The 15,837-nt window shown below is 39.7% G+C and overlaps 1 long non-coding RNA gene across 1 annotated transcript; it reads left to right on the top strand.

Moving 5' to 3' along the window:
• The first annotated feature begins 4,664 nt into the window (after nt 1-4,664).
• LOC144291882 (uncharacterized) lies at nt 4,665-15,416 on the top strand. The gene is made up of 3 exons (XR_013359439.1): nt 4,665-4,834; nt 14,374-14,488; nt 15,006-15,416. It is a non-coding gene; the product is annotated as an uncharacterized LOC144291882 (long non-coding RNA).
• The last annotated feature ends 421 nt before the right edge of the window (nt 15,417-15,837 follow it).

The following is a 15,837-nucleotide window of genomic DNA, read 5'->3' as shown; positions in this document are numbered from 1 at the left end:
CTAACTTGTGCAATAAATTGTACCAGATCCTGGGGATGCCATCTAGGTCCTCTTGGCCTTGTCCCGAAGGCAACTACAATCTGTTTGAGGAGAAGCAGGTGTAAACAGCACTATAAGGAACAGACAAGAGCTAATTCTGAGATACAGGCAATGATTGCTTTGACCGTGACAAACATTGTGTTTTGTTTTTTTAAGATTTTATTTATTTATTCACGACACACAGAGAGAGAAAGAGGCAGAGACACAGGCAGAGGGAGGAGCAGGCTCCCCGGGGGGAGCTGGATGTGGGACTCGGTCCCAGGAGCTGGGATCAGCCCTGAGCCAAAGGCAGACGCTCAACCACTGACCACCCAGGCGTCCCCGTGACAAACATTGGTGACGAAAATGGCACGTAAACTATTTCAGGTGAAAGAAGAAAAGACTTGGACGTGTTTAATTGATTCAGCCAACCCTCATGGAGTCCACTCTGCCAGAGCCCTTTCCTGGCAACCGCCACCGAGAATCTCCACCTCTTCTGACAGTACATCGCCTGGTCCACCATGGACCGACGGTGAGGCCTTGGAGGTCGCCTCAAGGGATCCTGCTTCCTTCAGGCAGCTTTCATCCGGCCTTTTTCAGGACATTCAGTTTAACTCCATCTCCCACCTTGAACCTTCATTTTCTGAATGGTTGGTGAAAACTCTATTATTCGGAGCAGAGCTTTTTAATTCTCTTCTATAGCCACAAAGCAGGCATATAACACAGGATACCATCAATGATTCTGCTGCATGATAAAGAGTAGGTCTCTTAAACTTGATGTGCCGAAGAAATCATTGAAAAAAAATAGAATCTGTTTCCCTTTCATATTTTCAGCCAGGCTCCTCATGAAAACCAGTAACATAGCCCACCAAAATTTATAGTATTTTAGCAAAATATTTTGTGAAATGTGTAGCCTTTTTATAAGAAAATACCAGAGTTTAAATGGATTTCTTATATATTCTCTCTTTTTGAGAGACGTAATAGTCCTTCAGTTGGAAAATCCAATCACAGAAATCTGTATATTTTCTCTTGGTCATCAGAGCATTCAGAAACACAATGAATCCAGCTAGAAAAAATGTTCACAGCTTTGAATGAATTATAGTAAACAGGACTAAGATCAAATTAGAAATACTGCTATTACCTGAGATTATTTGTGAGCCAAAAACCAATTGCTTAAACCAAAGCAGAAAGACACGCAAAGGCCCTGGACTAGCATTTGGGTTGAAAATTCTGTTAACATTTTTATTCCAGACTGAAGCACCTAGATCTGGATCCATTATTATCACACAGAGGTTCTTGTTTTTAAATCATTGAATCCTGTTTAAGACTCTCCACAGGAAGCAGACCCTTAGTAACAGAAAGACTTTCTAAGAATTTCTCCTTTCAGGAAAAAGACAAGAAGTCAAGAAAAGGGGAATGCACTCTAGAGGAGGAATCTACCATAGATTAGACGGCATGATTTTCAGATGCAGCTGAAAACCACTTCCTCTGTAAAGCCTCCCTGGTTCCCATAAATTAGCAATTAACTTCCCTTTGTTGGAGTCTACCAGGGCTGATAATTTTAATCTCTTCCTAGCATTTAGGCCAATGGCTTACACTACTGTTAGTTATTTTCCCATCAATCTTCCTCGCCAAAGTTTTAAGTTCTTGGGGAAGCAACCAGTTCTTTCACATATGTGACTCCTCCTTACTCCCCACGGCATCTGGAATAGTTAATAACAACACCTACTGTGTGTCAGGCACTGTGTTAGCTTCCAGACAGAACACGGATAACAAAATTAGCACAGTTCTCTTTGCCCATTGGTTAAAGTCTAGAAGGCATAAGAGATATGATCGAATAAGCAATAACAACAAATGCCATGCATCCGGGGTAGAAGTCCAGGTGTTCAGTGCCGGTCCGTTTCATTTCCACGGCATGCCTGCGTTATGAACCGTACCTCAAGGATATGGATACCTGAGGTGTGGTTTGTCAGTGGCATTCCATATGAGGATGAATATAAATTCATGGGAAGCTGAGCGAGTTCGGAGGACAGCTCCTAGTCTTTGAGTCTGATAAGAATCATGCGAGCCTCATAGCCAGACTGCATATGCACTAAAATGAAAAGGGTCTCTGCAGGCATCCTGAGGTTTTGGGGTGGAGAGGAACTTCAGCTCCCAATGCCCTAGCTTTGCTGATTGTTTCTTTTAATGAATGTCTTTCTAAATATTCTTAAAGTCCATTGTTTGCTTGTGCTAACATATGTGCAGGCTCCATCTGTCATCGGAGGAGTTCAGTGAACTGGGCTAGTAGCTATCCCTTGCATGAAGGAAAGTATAGGAAATTGTGGAAACCCACAGAGCATACAATTTAGTTTTAATATATATTCATTTGTATTATGAGTAAATGATTATCAAAACCTAAAAACAAAAATAAAACAGTATTCAGATAACACTAAGAAAATTAAGATGGAAATGGAAACGATGAATTATTCATTCAACTAATAATTATTGATGACCTCTTGCATGTATGTTGTTTTACAACCATGAGACCTGTAGTTACTTTAGAGTTTAGGGAGTGTTTTTTTCTTCTTCTCCTCCTTCTTTTTCTTTTCTTTCTTCTTCTTCTCCTTCTTCTTTAATCCTCAGAATCCAGAGGGCTCAGAAATCTATATTTTTAAAATGTCCCTGGGTGATTCTAATGTGGGTTGTCTAGCACCTGTACTTTAAAGAAGTAGGTCTAAGTTCCAGAATAGATCTAAATTCTCTATTCCAGCCTGGCATTTCTTGATTCATTTTTTAAAAATTTAATTTAATTTCATTATGGATCAATTTATTAAACTAAAACAAAAACAGTTCACCTGTTTGTCCCACCTTCCACCCCTCACCTCTGGCAACCATCAATCTGCCTCTGTATCTACGATATATAATATATACTATATATAAACAAATATAAATGACTATTAATGATATATACATTGTTGTTACAAATATATAGATCACTAATATATAATTATATTAAATATATTAATGTATAAATATATATATATATATATATATATATATATATATATATATTTAGATTCCACATTTAAGAGAGACCACACAGTATTTGCCTCTCTTTCTGTCTGACTTCTTTTCACTTAGCATGATGCCCTTGAGGCCCATCTACATTGTCACACTGGTGGAATGTCCTCATTTTTTTTTGTGGCTGTTTAATATTCCACTGGGTATATACAATTTCTTTATCCAAAAATCTATCAATAAACACTTAGACTATTTCCATATCTTGGCTATCATAAATAATGCTGCAATGGACATAAGGATGCAGATGTCTTTTCAAATTAGTGTTTTCATTATCTTCAGATAAATAGAAATGGAATTTCTAGATTATGTGGTAATTCGGTTTTTAATTTGTTGAAAATCCTCCAGACTGTTTTCCGTAGCGACTGCACTGATTCACATTCTCACAAATAGTGCACAGGGCTGCTTTTTCTCCACATCCTCACCAACACTTGTTATTTCTAGTCTTTTTGATAACAGACATTCTGACCGACCAAGTGATAGCTCATTGTAGTTTTGACCTGAATTGACAATGAATGATGTAGAGCATCTTTCTTGTACTGGTCGGACATCTGTATGTCTTCTCTGGGAAAAGGTTCAGATGTTCTGCCCACTTTTTAACTAGATTTTTTGTGGGGGAAGGGATTGCCACTTATCTGTATGAGTTCTTTGCATAATTTGAGCATTATTAGCTCCATATCGACATGATTTTCAAATACTTTCTCCCATTTGGTAGATTTCCTTTTTATTTTGTTGATGGTTTCCTTTGCTGTGCAGAAGCTTTTTGGTTTGCTGTAGTCCTGCTTGCTTATTTTTGCTTTTGCTTTGGTGTCGTGTTCAAAAAATCATCACCAAGACATATGGCAAAGAATCTTACTGCTTATGTTTTATGGTTTCAGATCATATGTTCAGATCATATGTTCAAGTATTTAGTCCATTTTGAGTTGATTTTTGTGTATAGTATAAGACAAACGTCCAGTTTCATTCCTTTGCACGTGGCTGTCCAATTTTCCCACCACCATTTATTGAAGAGATTTTCCTTTCCTCATTGTATTTTCTTGACTCCCTTGTCATAAATTAACTGACTGTATCTGCCTGAGTTTATTTCTGGGCTCTACTATTATGCTCCCTTGATCTATGTGTCTGTTTTTAATGCCAATACCACACTGTTTTAATTACTATAGCTTTGTAATACAGCTTGAACTCAGAGAGTGTGATGCCCTCAGCTTCGCTCTTCTTTCTCAAGATTTCTTTGATTATTCGAGGTCCTTTACGGTACTATATAAATTTTAGGATTTTTTGTTGTGTTTCTGTAAAAAATGTCACTGGTATTTTGATAGGGTTTGCACTGAGTAGACTGCTTTGAGTAGTATGGACATCTTAACAATGTTGATTCTACATTGTGTTCATGCATGAACACAAAATACCTTTCCATTTTGTGTCTTCTTCAGTTTCTCTCATTAATATCTTGTGGTTTTCAATATACAGGTTTTTCACCTCCTTGGGTTAAATTTGTTCCTGGGCATTTTGTTCTTTTTGATGCCATTGTAAATGGGATTGTTTTCTTAATTTCTTTTTCTGATAATTCATAATCAGTGTATAGAAATACAACAGAATCCGAGCAAGATGGCGGAAGAGCAGGGTCCCCAAATCACCTGTCTCCACCAAACTACCTAGAAAACCTTCAAATTATCCTGAAAATCTATGAATTCGGCCTGAGATTTAAAGAGAGACCAGCTGGAATGCTACAGTGAGAAGAGTTCGCGCTTCTATCAAGGTAGGAAGACGGGGAAAAAGAAATAAAGGAACAAAGGCCTCCAAGGGGGAGGGCCCCGCGAGGAGCCGGGCTGAGGCCGGGGCGAGTGTCCCCAGGACAGGAGAGCCCCGTCCCGGAGGAGCAGGAGCTGCACCGACCTTCCCGGGGGAAAGGGGCTCGCAGGGAGGTGGAGCAGGACCCAGGAGGATGGGGATGCCCTCGGGCTCCCGGGGACAGTAACAGCAACTGCGCCCCGGGAGAGTGCGCCGAGCTCCCTAAGGGCAGCAGCGGGCACGGCGGGACCCGGAGCAGCTCGGGGGGCTCGGGGGCGGCTCCGCGGAGGGGGCTGCGGGGCGGGAGCGCGAATCCACCAGCGCAGGCTCCGGAGCACAGGGCGCCGGGACACAGGCCAGGATCCGGCCTCCCCCGGGACAGGCAGAGGCCGGGAGGGCCCCGGACAGCGAGGACGCTCCTGCCCCAGCTGAGCACATCAGCGGCCCCGCCCGGAGCCTCCAGGCCCTGCAGACGGAGTTCCTGCCGGAGCTGAATCCAGGTTTCCAGAGCTGCCCCGCCACTGGGGCTGTTCCTCCTGCGGCCTCACGGGGTAAACAACCCCCACTGAGCCCTGCACCAGGCAGGGGCACAGCAGCTCCCCCAACTGCTAACACCTGAAAACCAGCACAACAGGCCCCTCCCCCAGAAGACCAGCTAGACTGACTGACAACTTCCAGGAGAAGCCAAGGGACTTAAAGTACACAGAATCAGAAGATACTCCCCGGTGGTTCTTTTTTTGTTTTTGTTTTTGTTTTTGTTTTGTTTTGCTTTTTGATTTGTTTCCTTCCCCCACCCCCTTTTTTTCTCCTTTTTCTTTCTCTTTTTCTTCTTTTTTTTTTTTTTTTTCGTTTTTTTTTCTTTTTCTTCCCTTTTTTTTTCTCTTTCTCTTTTCTTTCCTTCTTTCTCTCCTCTCTTTTTCTCCTTTTCCCAATACAACTTGCTTTTGGCCACTCTGCACTGAGCAAAATGACTAGAAGGAAAACCTCACCTCAAAAGAAAGAATCAGAAACAGTCCTCTCTCCCACAGAGTTACAAAATCTGGGTTACAATTCAATGTCAGAAAGCCAATTCAGAAGCACTATTATACAGCTACTGGTGGCTCTAGAAAAAAGTATAAAGGACTCAAGAGACTTCATGACTGCAGAATTTAGAGCTAATCAGGCAGAAATTAAAAATCAATTGAATGAGATGCAATCCAAACTAGAAGTCCTAACGACGGGGGTTAACGAGGTGGAAGAACGAGTGAGTGACATAGAAGACAAGTTGATAGCAAAGAGGGAAACTGAGGAAAAAAGAGACAAACAATTAAAAGACCATGAGGATAGATTAAGGGAAATAAACGACAGCCGGAGGAAGAAAAACCTACGTGTAATTGGGGTTCCCGAGGACGCCGAAAGGGACAGACGGCCAGAATATGTATTTGAACAAATTCTAGCTGAAAACTTTCCTAATCTGGGAAGGGAAACAGGCATTCAGATCCAGGAAATAGAGAGATCCCCCCCTAAAATCAATAAAAACCGTTCAACACCTCGACATTTAATTGTGAAGCTTGCAAATTCCAAAGATAAAGAGAAGATCCTTAAAGCAGCAAGAGACAAGAAATCCCTGACTTTTATGGGGAGGAGTATTAGGGTAACAGCAGACCTCTCCACAGAGACCTGGCAGGCCAGAAAGGGCTGGCAGGATATATTCAGGGTCCTCAATGAGAAGAACATGCAACCAAGAATACTTTATCCAGCAAGGCTCTCATTCAAAATGGAAGGAGAGATAAAGAGCTTCCAAGACAGGCAGCAACTAAAAGAATATGTGACCTCCAAACCAGCTCTGCAAGAAATTTTAAGGGGGCCTCTTAAAATTCCCCTTTAAGAAGAAGTTCAGTGGAACAGTCCACAAAAACAAAGACTGAATAGATATCATGATGACACTAAACTCATATCTCTCAATAGTAACTCTGAATGTGAACGGGCTTAATGACCCCATCAAAAGGCGCAGGGTTTCAGACTGGATAAAAAAGCAGGACCCATCTATTTGCTGTCTACAAGAGACTCATTTTAGACAGAAGGACACCTACAGCCTGAAAATAAAAGGTTGGAGAACCATTTACCATTCGAATGGTCCTCAAAAGAAAGCAGGGGTAGCCATCCTTATATCAGATAAACTAAAATTTACCCCAAAGACTGTAGTGAGAGATGAAGAGGGACACTATATCATACTTAAAGGATCTATTCAACAAGAGGACTTAACAATCCTCAATATATATGCTCCGAATGTGGGAGCTGCCAAATATATAAATCAATTATTAACCAAAGTGAAGAAATACTTAGATAATAATACACTTATACTTGGTGACTTCAATCTAGCTCTTTCTATACTCGATAGGTCTTCTAAGCAAAACATCTCCAAAGAAACGAGAGCTTTAAATGATACACTGGACCAGATGGATTTCACAGATATCTATAGAAATACAACAGATTTTTGTGTATTGATTTTGTATCATGAAACTGTACTGAATTTATTTATTGGTTCTAATAATTTTTTGATGGAGTCTTTAGGGTTTTCCTCCTATATTATGTCACCTGCAAATAATGACAACTTTACTTCTTCCTTTCTATTTGGAACCATTTTATTTATTTTTCTTGTCTAATTGCTCTGGCTAGGACTTCCAATAATACTTTCAGATATGACCCCTAAAGAATAGGCAACAAAATTAAAAATTAGAAAATGGGACTATATCAAACTAAAAATACTCTACACAGCAAAACAAACCATCAAAAAAGTGAAAAGACAGCCTACAAAATGGGAAAAATATTTGCAAACCATATATCTGATAAGGGGTTTATATCCAACATATACAAAGAATTTATACAACTCAATAGGAAAAAAACAACCCAATTTAAAAATGGGCAAAGGACCTGCATAGACATTTCTTCAGTTAAGATATATGAAAGGCCAACAGGTACATGAACAGATGATCTATCACTAGTCTTTAGGGAAATTCAAATTAAAACAATGAAATATCACTGCATGCCTTTTAGAATAACCATCATCAGAATGATGAGACAATAATTGTTGGCATGTGTATAGAGAAAAGGGATCCCTTGTGCGGTGTTGGTGGGGAAGTAAATAAGTATGGCCCCTATGGAAAACTCTATACAGGATCCTCAAAAAAAAAAAAAAAAACTGTCATATGATCTAGGATTCTACTTCTGAAAATATATCCAAAGGAAACAAAAAAAAACTAACTCAAAAAGATATCTGCATCCCCATATCCCCATATTCATATTAATATTATTTACAATAGCTGAGATATGGAAACAACCTAAGTGCCTATCGATGGATGAATGGATAGAGATATATATACAATGGAATATTACTTAGCCACAAAAAAGAGGAAATTCCACAATTTGCAACAACATGGATGGACCTTAAGGGCATTATGCTAAGTGAAATAAGTCAGACAGTGAAAGACAAACACTGTATGTTCTCACTTATATGTGAAATCTAAAAAGAAAACAAATTCATAAAAAAGAGATCAGACATATGGTTACCAGAGGAGGAGAATTGGGAAGGGGGAATGGGAGGAAGGTGCTTGAAAGGCACCAACTTCCAGTTATACAATAAATACGGACTAGGGATGTAATGTATAACAAGAGGGCATAGCTAACACTGATGTATGATACATAAGAAAATTATTAAGAGAGTAAATTCTAAGACTTCTCATCACAAAAATATTTTTTCTTTTTCTTTTTTTCTTTCTTTTCTTTTTTTGTATCTATATGAGAAGATGGATGCTAGCTGAACCTGTTGTGGTAATCATTTCACAATATATGTAAATCAAGCCATTGTGCTGTATGCCTTAAACATATACAGTTATGTGTATCAATTATCTGTCCATAAAACCAGAAAAAAATGCTCAAGATTCAGGAGACAAAAAAATCTAAGGAAATCTGAATAAAGCATGGACTTCAGATAATATTTAAAAAAAATAAAAGAAAACCAAACAAAAAACAATTCCCTCTATCTATCTATCTATCTATCTATCTATCTATCTATCTATATCACACTTAATATTCTGATGGGTTGTATATGATTTATTCATTACTTCACTTATCCATTCTTTAACAACAACTTATTTACTGTACATAATGAGTTCTATTCAAGGAGGTGAGTGGATGGTAGTAAATAAGACAAACAAGTCTCTGTTCTTATGGAGACTATTTCCTAGTGGTGTTGGGGAAAATTGATGATAATGCTATTAAGAAAACTATGCAGAAAGATATTATGGACAGTGAGTGGGCTTATTTGGATGACTAAAGAGGAAAGCCTTCAAGCTAAGAGTTGGAGATTAAAATTGCCACATGATTTCCAAGGACAAACATCCCAGACTGAGAAAATCCAAGAACAAGGGCTCTGAGGCAAACATTAATTAGCTTAGCGTGTTGACAGACAAAGGCTAAAGCATGGGAGCAAGAAAGAGAGTGGTAGGAGGTAAGATTGGAGAACTACATAGAAACAAAACAAAGAGTTTTTGTTTCTGATCTATGTGCATGGGAAGCCACTGGAAGATTTTAAGTAGAAAAGTGACCATTATCTTATTTATGTTTTTAAAAGGATCGCTTTCAGAAGAATGGACTGCAGGAAGCAAGAGAAAAGCAGGGGACAAGTTAGGAGAATATTTCAGATTACAGCTTGCAGCAAGCTTTTAAGGGATGATGCATTTTGATTTCCTTTAATATGTATGTAAGCACCATGGCTGAGGTAAATGGGAAAATGGAGGAAAACTATAGAAAGGACAGAGATGAGCGAAGAAATTGAGAAAGATCTGAATCTGTGAATGGGCATAGTATAACTAGCAGAGATAGGAGACCTTAAATAGGACCTCTGTGACCCAGCCCATCTTATTATAGAAAAGTAAGTAAAAGTGACAGAAAATAAGGTGGTGCTCGAAACCAATGAGAACATTTTAAAATATTGTAGGAGTCAACATGAAGGGGAAACCACTGACAATGTTCTAGACTGTGCTTTCATCAAAACTAATACCAACTGGAATGGATATTAGCTGAAGAAGAAGGATCTCTGAAGTTTATACTGATATTGATTTAAAAAAAATTTAGAAAGTCTAGGTGGAGGAGGAGTTCTTCTTTGCCAAAAAATGCCAGCCAAAAAAGTGCAAAATCACAATGGAAGTTGAAAATTTACATTTTTACAATTTTACAATCACTAGAGTAATAACTGATGCACCAAGTGCCCATACATAGGTGCCAAACTTACTGGGTAAAAGATTGTGTGAGAAAAAATATTCACATGGTCACAAGATTTCACCCCAGTATTAGTTATTATTTTGAAAAAGAAATGTTGTTTTTATCATAGAGAAATCTGGTAGAAATTACCTTAGCCAAATGATCAAATTCAACATTACCCATAATGACACAAACGGACCCTGTTTGCCCATGATGTGATTCACTGAGAAGGCCCCGTATGTGGTATTCCTTTCCAAAACGTTTTACCTGCATCGAATCATGAGAAAGCAATCAAATTAATCTAAACTAAGGGACAATCTGCAACAATTACCATCCTGGACTAAAAAAAAAAATGTAATTAAAAAAAAAGGATAAGAAACTGCTCTGGATGAGGAACTAAAGAAGTATAACGGCTAACTACAATGAGTTACCCTTTTTTGGATCCTGGATTTAAAAAATAAGTAAATAAAACTATAAAAGATACTATTCAAATAATTATAGACATTTGATAATGGGTCACATATAAGAGAATAGCTTCATATACAAACTACCTGTACCTCCTAAGGGCTGATAGACTATGCTGTTTGCAAATGGCTCGGAAAGAGAGACATAGAAGCAAAGAATAAAAATGAGTGAGTCCACATAAAGAATATATAGTTGCTCACTGTCTTCATCTTGCAAATTTTCTATGCATTTGAAATCTTTCCAAATAGGAGAGGTAATGAAAAGTAGACAAGGCAATGCCCTGTGTGCTGAAGTGGAGATTTATTTCTTTTATTTACTTAATAATTATTCTCCAGAAGTGGAGAATGGCTCTCTCCATCCACTTGCTGTGCATGGTGAAGGCAACGTGGTGTGGTGTTCAAGGAACAGGCTCTGGAGCCCAAATTCCTGGGTTCCTATTGCAACATTTTTATGTAGTAACTGTGTGGCTTTGGACACATTAGTTAACTTCCTTGTGCCTCAGTTTCCTAACTATAAAGTGGGGATTAAAAACAGCACCAACCACATAGAGTTTTTGTGAGGATTAAAGCATGTGGCAAGTAGCAAGCAGTCAAGAAATGAGCGCTGTTAGTATTTCTTTCCAATGGTCTCTTAAGGCAAGACTGAATATCCTCAAAAGATACCAATGAGAGAACACATCTTTTAAAATCTCATAAAATCTCATAACTGTGGATATCACCAATAATAAAAATTAGCATCTGGGAATATTTTTATCATTTTTTCTTCCCCGATGATCTCAGAACTTCAGTTTAGTGTTTTATGCTTTTTTAATGAATAATTCTAATAATATCTGCCTTGTAGGGTTGTTGCTATGATTAGAAGTTCAAGAATATTCATAATGATTATTCTGAGTAAGCAAAAACAAGTTAAATTATGCTTGATATTCTCTATTAAAGATAACAGGGAAATATTTTAGAAATATTTTCACTTAAAATAACTTAAATTTTAGTATTCAAATTCAATTATGCTTTTAAAAACATTTCCTTCAAGATTTTGCTTTCTCCTAATCCCACAATGGGGAATTGAAATAAAACCCAGGGATGAGCTAATGTGTAGACCTAACAAAATTTATTCTTTCCCTTCCCCAACCTGACTCTGAGACCCAGAGGGCTATATTCTTGCTGTAAAGGTAAACTCAAAGTAAATCTGTTCTTGACCCCCAAAGAATTGCAAGAGAAATCAATTATTTCAAATGTGGCCCTGAAAAAGGGGTGGCGGGGGGGAGGGCGGTGAATGATGCTAAGAATTTGGATACGAAACTCAGTTCTCATTTGGTTTTATATCTGAAATCACATATGTGTAGTGCAAAAATATCAAGCTAAGAATTCAATGTAGTGTAACCCCTTACTGGTAATACCCCTGGTTCCTGAAAAAGGCAAGTGGAAATACACTCTGCAGAAACTCAACTTCCAGCCAAGCCAATGAGAATCCTCACAAGCAAAGTTATAAGGAAAATGAACAGTCCACAATCAAAAATAACAAAATAAATTTTTTAAAAAGGCACCAAGAATGAAAACCAGGGCAATGATATGGCCCACAAAGTAGTCCTATAATAAATTCAGATTGTGGGGTCATCTCTAATGGGTTTGTAATGTGTCGACTTCACTAGGCTGCAGTGCTTTCCCTGCCAACATGTAGCATAACACCCAGGGCTCATCCCATCAAGTGCCCCCCTCAGTGCCCGTCACCCAGTCACCCCCACCCCCCGCCCACCTCCCCTTCCACCACCCATAGTTCGTTTCCCAGAGTGAGGAGTCTCTCATGTTCTGTCTCCCTCCCTGATATTTCCCACTCATTTTTTCTCCCTTCCCTTTTATTCTCTTTCACTATTTTTTATATTCCCCAAATGAATGAGACCATATCATGTTTGTCCTTCTCTGATTGACTTATTTCACTCAGCATAATACCCTTCAGGTCCATCCACGTCAAGGCAAATAGTGGGTATTTGTCGTTTCTAACGGCTGAGGAATATTACATTGTGTACAGAGACCACAGCTTCTCTATCCATCATCTGTTGATGGACACCGAGGTTCCTTCCACAGTGTGGCTATTGTGGACATTGCTGCTGTGAACATCGGGGTGCAGGTGTCCCGGAGTTTCCCTGCATCTGTATCTTTGGGGTAAATCTCCAGCAGTGCAACTGCTGGGTCGTAGGGCAGGTCTATTTTTACCTCTTTGAGGAACCTCCACACAGTTTCCCAGAGTGGCTGCCCCAGGTCACATTCCCACCAACAGTGCAAGATACATCACAATACAAGCATCCATCCAAACACTGGAAAGAACTTAAATACACAAGCTAACCTTGCATCTAAAGGACTGGAGAAAGAATAGCAAACAAAACCTACACCAAGCAGAAGAAGAGAGTTAATAAAGATTCGAGCAGAACTCAATGAAATTGAGAGCAGAAGAACTGTGGAACAGATCAACAAAACCAGGAGTTGGTTCTTTGAAAGAATTAATAAGAGAGATAAACCATTAGCCAGCCTTATTAAAAAGAAGAGAGAAAAGACTCAAATTAATAAAATCATGAACGAGAAAGGAGAGATCACCACCAACACTAAGGAAATACAAACGATTTTAAAAACATATTATGAGCAGCTATACGCCAATAAATTAGGCAATCTAGAAGAAATGTACGCATTTCTGGAAAGCCACAAATTACCAAAACTGGAACAGGAAGAAATAGAAAACCTGAACAGGCCAATAGCCAGCGAGGAAACCGAAGCAGTCATCAAACACCTCCCGAGACACACAAGTCCAGGGCCAGCTGGCTTCCCAGGGGAGTTCTATCCAACATTTAAAGAAGAAACCATACCTATCCTACTAAAGCTGTTTGGAAAGATAGAAAGAGATGGAGTACTTCCAAACTCGTTCTATGAGGCCAGCATCACCTTAATTCCAAAACCAGACAAAGACCCCACCAAAAAGGAGGATTATAGACCAACATCCCTGAGGAACACAGAAGCAAACATTCTCACCAAGATACTAGCCAACAGGATCCAACAGTACATTAAGAAGATTCTTCACCAGGAGAATTCTCTTTCCTGAATGTTTCTGGTAGCCCTACGAGGGAAGTCCTTGGGGTTTGGGAAGCAGGAGGCAAACAGCAGCCGGACTGCAGGGCGTGTGCAATGTTGCTTTGCCGCCTCCCCTCTCGATGGGAAGCATTAGCTGGACCCCAATTCCTCTGCCTTCCCTTCCACCCTTTCCCGACTCCTGGGAAAACCATGTGTACACAGTTCAGTGACTCCCCAGCAAGCAGGGAACCCAACATGGGGCTCAATCCCAGGTCCCTCTCGCCTCTGTAAAATGCCCTTGTCCCCAGCAGCAGAGACAACAGGAATGGAAACACCTTTCATTCCCCTCCTGGGATTGCAGCTCCCACGGGTGGCTCAGACTGCTCCTGATCCTCCGCCGCTGCCCTGTGCCCTGGAACTTGACTCAGAAGCAAAGCCCTGAAGTAAGTCTCAGAGCCATGCAGAGACTGTTTAGCCAACTCTCCAATTGTAAAAAAAAAAAAAAAAAAAAAAAAAATTAAAAATGTGCGGGTGTGTTTGTTGTCCATATTTCCTAGTGGAGGCTTCACATCGCTGTTTGACACTACATTATGAGACACAGATTATAAAACGATTGTGTTCAGTATATTTAAACAAGCATGAGGGTGTTGTGCTTGTGCTTTGGATGTAAAAAGCTGCTCCTGTTCTAACGGGAAACAGAAAATCAGAAAATTAATAAAATTATAACTTTTCTTAAACTCATCAGAGAGGCGAGGTCACAAGATAACCAAGTTAACTGAATTCCAAAGAGTGACAATCCCCTCTGCAGAGAAGCAGAAGTGTTTTGCCTTTGAGAGAGCATGTGCGGAACTATCATAAAGGTAAGCAAGAAGAAATTAGATAAGATTAACAAATCCTGGTTTTAAAGGATTTTATTTATTTATTTGAGAGAGAGCCCACAAGCTTGGGGAGGGGCAGAGGAAAAGGGAGAAGCAGACGCCCCAGCAAGCAGGGAACCCAACATGGGGCTCAATCCCAGGACCCTGGGATCATGACCTGAGCTGAAGTCAGATGCTTAACTGACTGAGCCCCCCAGGTGCCCCAAATTCTTTTTTTTTTTAAGATTTATTTATTTACTTTAGAAAGAGGGAGAGATGGTGTGTGAGAACGGGGAGAGGGGCAGAGGAAGAGGAGGAGAAGCAGACTCCCTGAGGAGCAGGGAGCCTGAAATGGGGCTTAATCCTGGACCCTGGGATCATGACCTGAGCCAGTGTAGACACTTAAGTGACTGAGGCACCCCAGATTAACACAGTTTTGAAGGCTAGCGTATCAACTGAGAATAACTGGGAGCCCCAGACAGAAAAAAATATACACTCACTTGCAAGATGCTTCCTGCAGGTTTCCTCTCGGTGTTCCCAGGAAAGATGAGGCATAGGGCAGAAGAGTCAAGAGAGTCCCTACTCATGGAACAAGTGTGCGATCTACCGGACTGGTGGTAGAGGAAAATGTGGGAAACGCTGCCTGCTTCCCCAGACTCCTCTTTCATATGAAGCAAAAGTCCTATACCACTTGGGTAGACGAAGCAAACCCTTGTGCAAAGATCCACTTCTGGAAGGAAAAGGGAGAAACAACAGCTTGCTCTTGAGAACAACACAGTGAGACCTCTTGGGCTCCGATTCTGATAAAAGTCAGAGGTCTGCTGCCACTGCAGGGAGAGCAAGAAAATATGAGCACTATTGGATTAATAAATAGAAGAAGAAAGATAACACTTGGCAAAAAATATGTACGTGGGTGTCATTAAAGAAGAAACTTGGGCTGAGTGAAGTAAGTCAGTCGGAGAAGGACAAACATTATATGTTCTCATTCATTTGGGGAATATAAATAATAGTGAAAAGGGAGACAGAACATAAAGACTGCTAACTCTGGGAAACGAACTAGGGGTGGTAGAAGGGGAGGAGGGCGGGGGGTGGGAGTGAATGGGTGACGGGCACTGGGTGTTATTCTGTATGTTAGTAAATTGAACACCAATAAAAAAAAAAAAAAAAGAAAAAAGAAAATGATCACAAAAAAAAAATTTAATTTAACTTTTATTTTATTTTCTAGAGCAGCCATTTTTAAAAGCAGTTTTATTGAGGTATAATTGATGTATTAAAAACTGCACAGATTTAACATGCAGACATTGATGAGTTTGGACATAGGCAAACGTCCATGATACCAGTATACTCAAATT

Source organism: Canis aureus, chromosome 20 (assembly GCF_053574225.1).
Source record: "Canis aureus isolate CA01 chromosome 20, VMU_Caureus_v.1.0, whole genome shotgun sequence".
NCBI classification, from domain to species: domain Eukaryota; kingdom Metazoa; phylum Chordata; class Mammalia; order Carnivora; family Canidae; genus Canis; species Canis aureus.
This window is presented reverse-complemented; position numbering and strand designations above follow the sequence as displayed.